The following is an 11,711-nucleotide window of genomic DNA, read 5'->3' on the forward strand; positions in this document are numbered from 1 at the left end:
AATAGGATATCTGGAGATATCCAGGCTTGATAGAATTTATGTGCAGAAAAATGTCAGAGCAACATTTTTTAATGGTTGTATTTCTCCTACTCCCTTATCGGATCACTTTTATATGTCTGTTGAGGTTGCCACTGCACAGAGCACTACTAAGCACTTTATTTGGAAATTTAGTAGCAAACTTTTACTAGATCACAATTTTTTGCACTCTTTTTCACTTTTCTGGGAGAGTTGGAGAGAGAGGAAATTGCAGTATAAGTCCTTAAGTCAGTGGTGGGACATTGGCAAGGTGCAAGTTAAACTTTTTTGTCAGAATTATACTGCCTTCAATAAAAGCATTCTGGGGAGTAAGATGATACAGTTTGAACAGGACTTTCTTCACACTGATGTTGAGGAGGATGGTGCTGATGCCGCTGAGATGTTGGAACGGAACAAGTTTCTTTTACGCAATCTTCTAGAAGAAAGGGCCCAAGAGGCACTTGTTCGTGCTAAGTTTCTATCTTTTAACAACATGGATGCTCCAACATCTTTCTTTTTTAATCTGGAGAAGAAGATTGGAAATAGGAAGAATTTGTGTCATTTGAAACTGCCAGATGGGAGAGAAGTGACTGATGATTGTGGAATTATTTCCCATGCACTATCTTTTTATGAAGATCTGTATAAAGTTGAAGTCTGTGATGCTGGAATGGCTGACTCTTTACTTCAGGACTTACCTCGTCTTCCAGATGAGGAGAAACATATGCTTGATCAACCACTGACCTTTGATGAATTTACTGTAGCTATTAATGAACTTTCTCCAGGCAAAGCTCCAGGACTAGATGGGCTAAGTGCAGAATTCTACAAGCAGTTTTGGCCAGTCATCGGAAAAGACTTGTTTTTGGTCTTCTTGGAATGTTTGAAAAGGGAACACTTCCATTGAGCCTTAGGAGGGCTATGATAACCTTATTACCCAAGAAGGGTTACCTTGGAGACATAAAAAACTGGCGTCCTGTGTCTTTACTCGGTGTTGACTATAAGATACTTTCTAAAGTTTTAACTAATAGAATTAAATGTTGTATAGCTTCAGTCATCCATGCACATCAATCCTACTGTGTTCCTGGTCGGCCGATTTTTAATAATCTTTTTTTTGATTCGAGATTTGATTTCTTATGCCAAAGTGCATAAGTTTGATGCAGGTTTTATTTCTCTGGATCAGGAAAAAGCCTTTGACCGGGTTGATCATGGTTTCCTTTTTAAATGTTTCGAAGCTTTTGGTTTTGGTCGATCTTTTATTTATTATGTAAAGTTGTTGTACACTAATGTGTACAGCATGCTGAAAATAAATGGAACACTTACAAGGCCTTTTGTAGCTGGCAGAGGCATAAGGCAAGGTTGTGGCCTTTCAGGTATTTTATATGCCATAGTTATTGAACCACTGCTGGTAGATTTGAGACGACAGCTCAGTGGGATTTCAACAACTTGCCCTGTATCTAGCAGTGGGGTGGTAACAGTCAGACTCAGTGCTTATGCTGATGATGTCACCGTGGTGATAAGGTCAGACGAAGGTGTAAAGAATTTAATATCATCCCTCGAGGTTTATCAGAAGGCATCTTCCTCTAGAATAAACTGGCTGAAGAGAGCAACTTTTTTGATGGGTAATTGGGAGGATGGAGGCCCTCCAAAACTTCCCCAGTACTGCTCTTGGAACTTTGAGGGGTTTAAAATGTTGGGAGTGTTTCTGGGGGTGGATCATTACATGTTGAAAAATTGGGAAGGTCTTTTTGACAAAGTTTCAGGTCGTTTACAGAGGTGGAGGTGGATTCTTCAACAGCTGTTATACAGAGGAAGAGTGCTTGTAATTAATAACTTAGCTGCATCTATGTTATGGCATCGTTTTAATGTACTTGATCCACCAAACGATTTATTGCAGCAGCTACAAAAGGTTTTTATTGATTTTTTCTGGGATGGTTATCATTGGCTCCCTTCTGCAATACTTTATTTTCCAGTTAATGGATGAGGTCAAGGACTAATTGACCTCAAAGCTAAAGTTAAATCAATGAGATTAAAAGTTGTTCAATGTTTACTGTATTCCAATGAACATATCCCATGGGTATCTTTTGGTCTGGCTCTGCTCAGAATGTTTGGTGGGTTTCACTTTGATAAGCACTTGTTTTTGATGTCTTGTTAATTTTTATGCTTCAGTTTTGGATTCTTGGACTGTTTTAAGGAAGTCAAGACAAGATTTTGACAATTTTGGTTTAAATGAACCATTGTTTTATAATTCCTTTCTAGGTGACAGTGATTTTAAGTCTAACACTATTGTTGAAAAAATCATCGATAAAGGTCTGACAAAAGTTGTAGATTTAATTGATGTTATCTCTAGAAAATGGATATCTTCAGAAGAAATTTGTGGTCAGCTTGGGTTAAGATCAGTAAGGATAGTGGAGCAGTTTATTGATGAGATGAAGGTTGCATTTCCCTCACAGTTGCTCCAGTCGCTTGATTGTTTTCTGTCTGGTGGACCTATACAATGTTCTTTTCCTAAATTATTGGTGTCTCCTAGATTTTGTATTGAAGACGATCAAGAAGGGAATATTCTGAAATTTGAAGGGTTAAAAGAGCTTAATTTTGAGACTTTGGGAAAAAAAGAGTGTTATCAGATATGCATAAAGTCAGATTGTTATAATGATATTAAGCACAGGTGTGATACAAAATGGAGAGAATATCTTAAGATTCCTGATAATGTTACTCCTTCTTGGAGGCTCTTATACAAGAGTCCCCTTTCAAAACGTTCAGGAGACTTACAGTGGAGAACTTTGCATTGTGTGTTGGCCACAAATAAGTTTGTTTCTAAGTTTAATGTGAATGTTTCACCTCTTTGTATGTTCTGCTCCGAATCAGAAACTGTTTTCCATGTTTTTATTGAATGTTCTAGATTAATACCACTGTTTGCTTTATTGGGAAGAGTTCTTGGAAATTTGGGGTTTCTCTTTAATAAGGTATTTTTTATTTGTGGATGTAAGTATTCTAAAGAACACAGGGTGAAGTGTACCTTGGCAAATTTTATAGTTGGTCAAGCCAAGTTAGCCATTTGGAAAACCCGTAGAATGGCTGCTGAAGGCCATAATGTAGATGTTGAAATATTTTACCGCTTTGGTTGAATCTAGAATTAGGATGGAATATAAATTTTATCAAACCACAGTTAATTTACTTGAATTTGAATTTAAATGGTGTGTAAATGAAGGTTTATTTATATTTTGTGAAGAGGGGATTATATCATTTTATTGGTGATGTGATCTGTTTTATGTTGTTTGTGATTTATGTCATATTTTGAGCTCTATTGGTATTAAAGTGTTTTAAAAGTCAAAAAGTCTCTCTCTCTCTCTCTCTCTCTCTCTTACTCTCTCTCTCACTCTCACTCTCTCACATTTTTCTTTCCTATTTTTCTTAAATGTAATTCTTAATTCAGACACATATTTTTCTTTCTTTCTTTCTCTTGTTCATCATGGCATATTTTCTCAGCTCAGAATCAGATTTGGATCAGTTCTTGTATTAACAGGGAACTTGAACTCGAATCTCAAAGCTGAACTTGAAGAAGTTGTCAGGAAAGCTAAAGTAATGTATCCTTATTTTATATGTTAATAACCTTCCTTATAGCCCTTCCTTTCAAATATTTTGTTCACAGATCATTTATAAAACACAGTCTCAACATGTATGTATTAAAACAAAAACTTTATTTTTTTTTACTTTTTCTTTATTTCAGCTGAAAAGGAAGACCAAAGGCCTGTCAAACTCTTGTCAAACCCATCTTGTTTGTGGAGAGGGATGAATTTGACCATCTTGTGTGTTTACGGAGAAGACCAAAAGCTGTGAAGGCAAACCTTTCCAGTGTTACGTCTGTGTCAGTCTGAGCACCTCGACAGAACTTTACTGCAGTTACATTTTGCACCGAATTTGATGTTTTTTTGTTTTTGTTTGTTTGTTTTTTTTATTACTTTTTTACATACCCCACGACCCCATCAGTACAAACCCTGTGCTACGTCAAAGTATTAATAATTCAAACAGTTTCAGTGAATTAATATAATGTTGCACAAGCGTACTCTCCAGCTGTTCCTCCTGCTGTCATGACCATTCCCTCAGCTCTCATGCAGACTGTGCTCATTGTAAGTAGTCAGAGCGTGTATATCCTAAAGTTTATATTGAGTCCACTGTATCCTTAATTATCACTGTCTTAACCCGTTCTAACAGTACATGATAACTGTCCACACTTCACAGTCTGCCTTTATTTCAATGTTGATTTTAATTGAACACATCTGTCTAAAGGCAAGTCTGGAAATGCTGTTTAACTTGTCATGTGACACATCAGATCTTCAGTTAATTTGGCCAAATAAGATCATTTAAGGCTGTTCACACCAATAATAGTAACTACAATAACTGTTTTAGCATCCACACCAACATCAACCAATGATAAAGTTATGTTTATTATTATACACGCTGCAGCGACGTTTTTGATTGGTTGTTTAATGTTCATCAGCTGGGAAATTTATATCAACTGATATTGTTCCTCTGTGTCATTAAATGTTAAATAGTTGTGATATGGACTCATCCTTGGTATGAAGAGGTCTTGAAACTGCTTGCAACAATCCTGCTAGCATTTTATCATGTAGAAAATTATTGAGAATAATATAGCTGTATAGATAGACATCTTTTTGTTTTACAGCTGAAGAGCAAAAACACAAAGAACATCAGTCCTGTTGGGGATGAGGAATGAACATGGCTCTATTGTGTCTAAACAGAAAAGACTGAAAAGGTGCTCAATCCCATTGGTATGTCTTTATTCAATCAATGCATTAATACAGCATTTGATGTTGATCTCTATTCGAGTCAGCAATTATCATTTTTCACATATAAATCTTTATATAAGTCCTAGAATGAACAAATCATTAGTGCATCATTTCTGGAGTTTGGGCAGAAAATGACTGAATATTGTGAGTACTGACACCTGCACTTGTATTCACCAAAACTATTATTAAGGAGGATAAAAAGGATGAAGACTGTTGATGGAGAAATGAAGAACAAGCCATGTTGTGCTCCCTGACATTCTGTTTGCGTTAATTCATACTGTACAGCACTGCAGAGGTATATCTACAGTATACATTGATTGTTGTTTATTGTTTTCATTTTGTTCTCTCTGCATAGGATAGTATTGCACTATATTTTCTACCTGTATTGAGCCCTTATATATTCAGATATTTGCAAATATATTCAATACTTATCATGCTGTCATGCTGCAGAGTTTGCACAAAAGCATTTTACTTGCATTCATGGTATTGTGATTAATAAAGTGATTTGATTTGAATTGGTCACACGACTTCATCAGTTGTACTGTTGTGTTGGATAACAACTGCAAATTGTTTATGACCCTGAAGAAGATTATGATAGGTACATGGATTTGAAGAAAACCAGGAGAGCTCCGATGAGAAGGAAACTGGATGTGATTCTTTGGTGCTCAAGACATCTCACCATGCCTCCATCTGGGTTTCTTCATCTGATTAAAATAATATGCTATTAACAAGAGCCATTTTTATTTCACTTGACTAAAATGTGTCTTAATATGCTACTTTATCTGTCTTTATGATGGCCCAGAACTGGCCCAGAACTGGATTAAAGACTCGGGCCAAACATGGGCCATAACCGGCCCGAATCTCAGCCAGTTAATCAGCATTAGCTGACCCTGATCTGCGCCAAAACAGGTTTTATTATTGGTGCCAATTAGCAGCCTTTAGTAAACCAGAATCCCCAAATCTGAGCCACAACTGAGCCTTATATAGCCCAGACCCAATATTTCATATTATTGCCTTGTATATAACTTATTGCCTTGTATATTATTTTGCAAGTTTTTGCACAAGCATTTTTTAACCTTCTGGTTACAGTTGATAAGGCGCTAATCATGGGAGATTTTTATATTCATGTTGATAATACAAATGATGCATTAGGACTTCCGTTTTCTGACCTAATAAACTCTTCTGGAGTCAAGCAAAATGTCACTGGGGCCACTCATTGTTTTAATCATACACTAGATTTAATTATATCGCATGGAATCGATCTTACTGCTTATAAATATCGTATCTCAATGTGATGATGTTACAGACCATTTCCTCTTATCGTGCATGCTGCGTATCACTGATATTAACTATATGTCTCAGTGTTACCGTCTGGGCAGAACTATTGTTCCAGCCACCAAAGACAGATTCGCAAATAACCTGCCTGATCTATCTCAACTGCTATTTGTACCCAAAAATACACATGAACTAAATTAAATGACTGACAACATGGGCACTATTTTCTCTAATACATTATAAGCTGTTGCCCCCATCAAACTGAAAAAGGTTAGATAAATACGTACTGTGCCATGGTATAACAGTAATACTCACTCTCTCAAGAAAGGAACTCGTAGTCTTGAGCACAAATGGAAAAAAACTAACTTGGAAGTTTTTAGAATTGCATGGAAAAACAGTATGTCCAGCTATAGACAGGCTCTAAAAACTGCTAGGGCAGAGCATATATAAAAAAAAATAACCAAAACAATCCAAGGTTTTTATTTAGCACGGTGGCTAAATTAACAAATTACCAGACGCCACCAGATTCAAATATTCCACCAACGTTAAATAGTAATGACTTTATGAATTTCTTCACTGATAAAATAGATAACATTAGAAATACAATAGCGAATGTAGATTCTACAGCGTCTAACACTTCAGTTTCATCCATCGCACCCAAAGATAAACTGCAGTGCTTTACAACTACAGGACAGGAATAGCTAAATAAACGTATCACTGTATCTAAACCAACAACATGTTTATTAGATCCTGTACCCTCTAAATTACTGAAAGAGCTGTTACCTGTAGCTGAAGAACCGCTTCTTAATATTATTAACTCGTCGCTATCTTTAGGTCACGTCCCAAAACCATTCAAGCTGCCGGTTATTAAGCCTCTTATTAAGAAACCAAAACTATATCCTAGTGAACTGGCCTATTTCAAATCTTCCATTTATGTCTAAAATTTTTGAAAAAGTTCTGTCTGTTCAATTGATCTGTATGAAGAATTTCAGTCAGGTTTCAGGCCCCACCATAGCACAGAAACTGCACTTGTTAAAATTACAAATAACCTGCTTCTTGCCTCAGATCAAGGCTGCATCTCATTTCTAGTCTTACTTGATCTTAGTGCTGCGTTCGACACCATAGATCATGACATACTCATAGATCGATTACAAAACTATACAGGTATTCAAGGGCAGGCTCTAAGATGGTTTAGATCCTACCTGTCTGATCGCTACCATTTTGTTCATTTAAATGGGGAGGCATCTCATTTATAACCAGTAAAATATGGAGTTCCACAAGGATTGGTCCTAGGTCCCCTTCTATTCTCAATATACAGTAAATGTTGCCCCTTGGTAATATTATTAGAAAATACGGGATTAGTTTCCACTTTTATGCTGATGATACTCAGCTATGTATCTCAACGAGACCATATTCAACTTTTAAATTATCTAAGCTTACAGAGTGTCTTAAAAATGTATAAGATTGGATGACCAATAATTTTCTCCTATTAAATTCGGTTAAGACAGAGATATTAATTATTGGACCAAAGAACAGTACACAGAATCTTGTAGATTACAATTTGCAACTAGATGGATGTACTGTTGCTTCCTCTACAGTCAAAAGTCTGGGTGTTATATTAGACAGAAACTTGTCTTTTGAAAATCATATTTCCCATGTTACAAAAACTGCATTCTTCATCTTAGAAACATTGTCAAGCTACGAAACATGTTATCTGTATCTGATGCAGAGAAGCTAGTTCATGCATTCATGACCTCTAGACTGGACTATTGTAATGCACTTCTAGGTGGTTGTCCTGCTTCTTCAATAAACAAGCTACAGGTAGTCCAAAATGCAGCAGCTAGAGTCCTTACCAGGTCAAGAAAATATGATCATATTACCCCAATTTTACAGTCTCTGCACTGGCTATCTACAGTATTAAGTTCCGTATTAGTTACAAATTATCATTACTTACCTATAAGGTCCTAAAAGGTAAACTCCTGCTTACCTAACTAGCCTTCTACCACGTTACAACCCATCACGCTCCCTAAGGTAACAAAAAGGTGGACCTTTGGTAGTTCCAAGGATAGCAAAGTCCACTAAAGGAGGTAGAGCTTTCTCACATTTGGCTCCCAAACTCTGGAATAGCCTTCCTGATAATGTTCGGGGTTCAGACACACTCTCTCTGTTTAAATCTAGATTAAAAACGCATCTCTTTCGCCAAGCATTCGAATAATGTATCTCTTAAATTGTGAGTGTTAGTTGCATCTGATCAAATGCGCATTCTTATTCTTTAGCTTGGGTTAAACTAATTAATTTTACTTTGTTGGAACAGCAGCTATGCTAATGTCTATATTTGTTTCTATGTTATGCAACTAGGATTTACACAAGCTTTAGTCTGGATCCAAAGAAGAGATGATGCTGACCCTCAGAGGACCTCAGATGATGCTAAAATAAATCCAGTCACCACTTATAAGCTACTATAAAATATTGTAGAAACGTAATTTTCTGTAAAGTTGCTTTGTAATGATTTGTATTGTAAAAAGTGCTATACAAATAAACTTGAATTGAATTGAATTGAATAGACGTCTGACAGAAATAAAGTCAGTCTGGTTATTAATTAGTGGAGCTGGTGATGCTGTTTGTGGGGTTGTTTAATCAGATCTTGAGAGATTTCATGTATTTTATTTCAGTTGATTTCATCTAAGGCTGTGTCTGAAGTCAGTTGTAGTAGTTCTTGTGTTTCTCTTTTCTTCAGTGATTCTGTTTGTTAACAGCAGCTGTTCATCACTAATTCTCAATCAGCACTTAGTTAATCACTTAATTTTAAGTTTTAAAACATGGTTACATGGTTTAAATCAAGGCAATCTGTTTACTCAAACGGTTTGAGTTTGGTTACTTGTCGGTTATGTGAAAATTGTTAGCCTGAATAAGTCAGTAAGTCGCTTTGGATAAAAGTGTCTGCTAAATGCATTAAATTAATTACATTTAATTTAAATGTACTCAATAAAATTTAACAGGTCAAGTTACATGTACTTATTCATTTTTATTTTTTTACTTAACTTAGTTATGTAGATTTATAATTTCCAAATGTGTGAAATTTACTTGAAAAATGCTTGTGTCTTAGAAGAACATTTAAGATAGAAATTAAAGGCTTTTGCGTCTGAAGTCTTCATATACAACATGGCTCGTTCTTCATCTCTCCATCAACTAACTTCATCCTCCTTCTAAAAATCAAAAACTTTAAGTCCATAAGAAAAATAGTTTTGGTGAATACAAGTGCAGGTGTCAGTACTCACCATATTCAGTCATTATCTGCCCAAACTCCAGAAATGATGCACTAATGATTTGTCATTCTAGGACTCATATAAAGATGAATATGCGAAAAATAATAATTGCTGAATAGAGATCAACATCAAATGCTGTATTAATGCATTGATTGAATAAAGACATACCAATGGGAATGAGCTCCTATCAGTTTTTTTTTTTTTTTTTTTTTTTTTTTTTTTTTTCTGTTTGGACACAATACGGCCATGTTCATTCCTCATCCCCACCAGGACTGATGTTCTTTGCATTGGTGTGGATGCTAAAACAGTTATTGTAGTTACTATTGTTGGTGTGAACAGCCTTAAATGATCTAATTTGGCCAAATTAACTGAAGATCTGATGTGTCACATGACAAGTTAAACAGCATTTCCATTCTTGCTTTTAGACAGATGTGTTCAATTAAAATCAACATTGAAATAAAGGCAGACTCTGAAGTGTGGACAGATATCATGTTCTGTTAGAACGGGTTAAGACGGTGATAATTAAGGATACAGTGGACTCAATATAAACTTTAGCATATAAACGCTCTGACTACTTACAATGAGCACAGTCTGCATGAGAGCTGAGGGAATGGTCATGACAGCAGGAGGAAAAGCTGGAGAGTACGCTTGTGCGATATCATATCAATTTGCTGAAATTAAGTGTTGTGGTCACTGGGATTTTTACATTCGTTGCAATTGCCACACATTCGTTCACTGCAATTTGCATCAGATTTGTAAAGAAAACGTCAAACTGCACTTACTTTGACATTAATTCATCATTAATACATCTTGTGGGTGGTAACGATGGTAACGACAGTCAAAGGTCATTTGATGACGACACACCTGACAAACGAGACTGTCGTAATAAAGCCGCTAGAGGGCGCTTGATTTTAAAATGTAACAATAGATCGTAATAAGCTGTCAAACGACGTATGTGGTCGTTTTTAAGAGGAGGACAGTCTCATTTATTTATTCATTTTTGAACATTTTATTTTGAAGAAACCATTATGGTGAATAGTATTTACTTTAGTTTTATTACTTTAAAACCACTTTTGCATGACTAAACAGCACAGCTGAAATTGTCTGTGATTATGGCATTCTTGTTGCATGCTGGTTTAAAATACAGTTTAAATCATGTCTCAAAGCAATTACAGCAGCACTGAAGTTTACTGAACCGTAAAAATTGATTTTTAACTAAACAAAATCAGCTATGATAGAAACAACAATAACGCATTAACACTGCCACAAACAGAATATCTGAAATTTTATTTTGTGTTCAACATTTTCCAATGGAAATGTTCCAGAAAAAAAAAATATATATAATGTATGTTATATGAAATGTGTGTGTGTATATATATATATATATATATATATATATATATATTAGTGCTGTCAATCGATTAAAAAAAATTAACTAATTAATCGCACAATTTTTTAAAATTAATCGCGATTAATCGCGATTAATCGCAATTAAAAGACTGAAACTTTTTGGATATGTAAATGTAAAATGTAAATAATTAATGTAAACTCAAGACAAAGAAACTATTTAAATTCAAAATATGATTGTTTATTGGAATTTTTGTTTAACTTGTAACACAGATTTTCTCATGTAAACAACATACCTGCAATAAACCATCAATATCCTCCAAATTAACTGTTGGCTTGAAAGCCATATTTATTACAGAAATAAAAACACAGGCATGTAAGTACCATTTGAATTTCAAAACAATCAATGCCAATAAAAAACAAAAATGATTTCCATGTTGAATTCTAAGTGGACTGCAAAAAAAATTCCAAAGTATAGTCATTGCCAGTGCTTTAAGTGGGCCAGTACGCACAGGTACTCAGTACCGCCACTTCCAAATATAGCTCTTGAGCGTACCGCCACCTCTCCGTGCGCCCAGAACGTGCTTTTAGCGTACCAGTACGCTCATTTGGACATCTGTTTTAATAGAGGTTTTAATCTTTTACCTGCACTGCCGATTTTCAGAGCGCCCTTCCTAATTCAATGCAAGCTTCCTAATTCATCCCACCCAGAGCAGAAACTACATTACCCATTCACCCTTAATTTATACAAGTGAATAGCGCATGTGTCGCTTTTCCCACTGTTAAGTGTCAACAACTCAGCGTGGCCGGAGAAGGTGTGTGAAACTCGTTGTGAGTTATACTAAAGCAAAATCTTGAGTATTTATTGTCTGATAAACATTAAAAACTGTCTGCGGAGGTTGAGTCGTCCTGCAGCCCCCCGCTGGCTGTTCATTGGCTGCAGCATCTTTTTTCTAAGTTCTAAAAAAATACCGTAGACGGCAAGGCACAAATTTAGATATTC

The sequence above is a fragment of the Carassius gibelio genome, chromosome B22 (assembly GCF_023724105.1).
Source record: "Carassius gibelio isolate Cgi1373 ecotype wild population from Czech Republic chromosome B22, carGib1.2-hapl.c, whole genome shotgun sequence".
NCBI lineage: Eukaryota > Metazoa > Chordata > Actinopteri > Cypriniformes > Cyprinidae > Carassius > Carassius gibelio.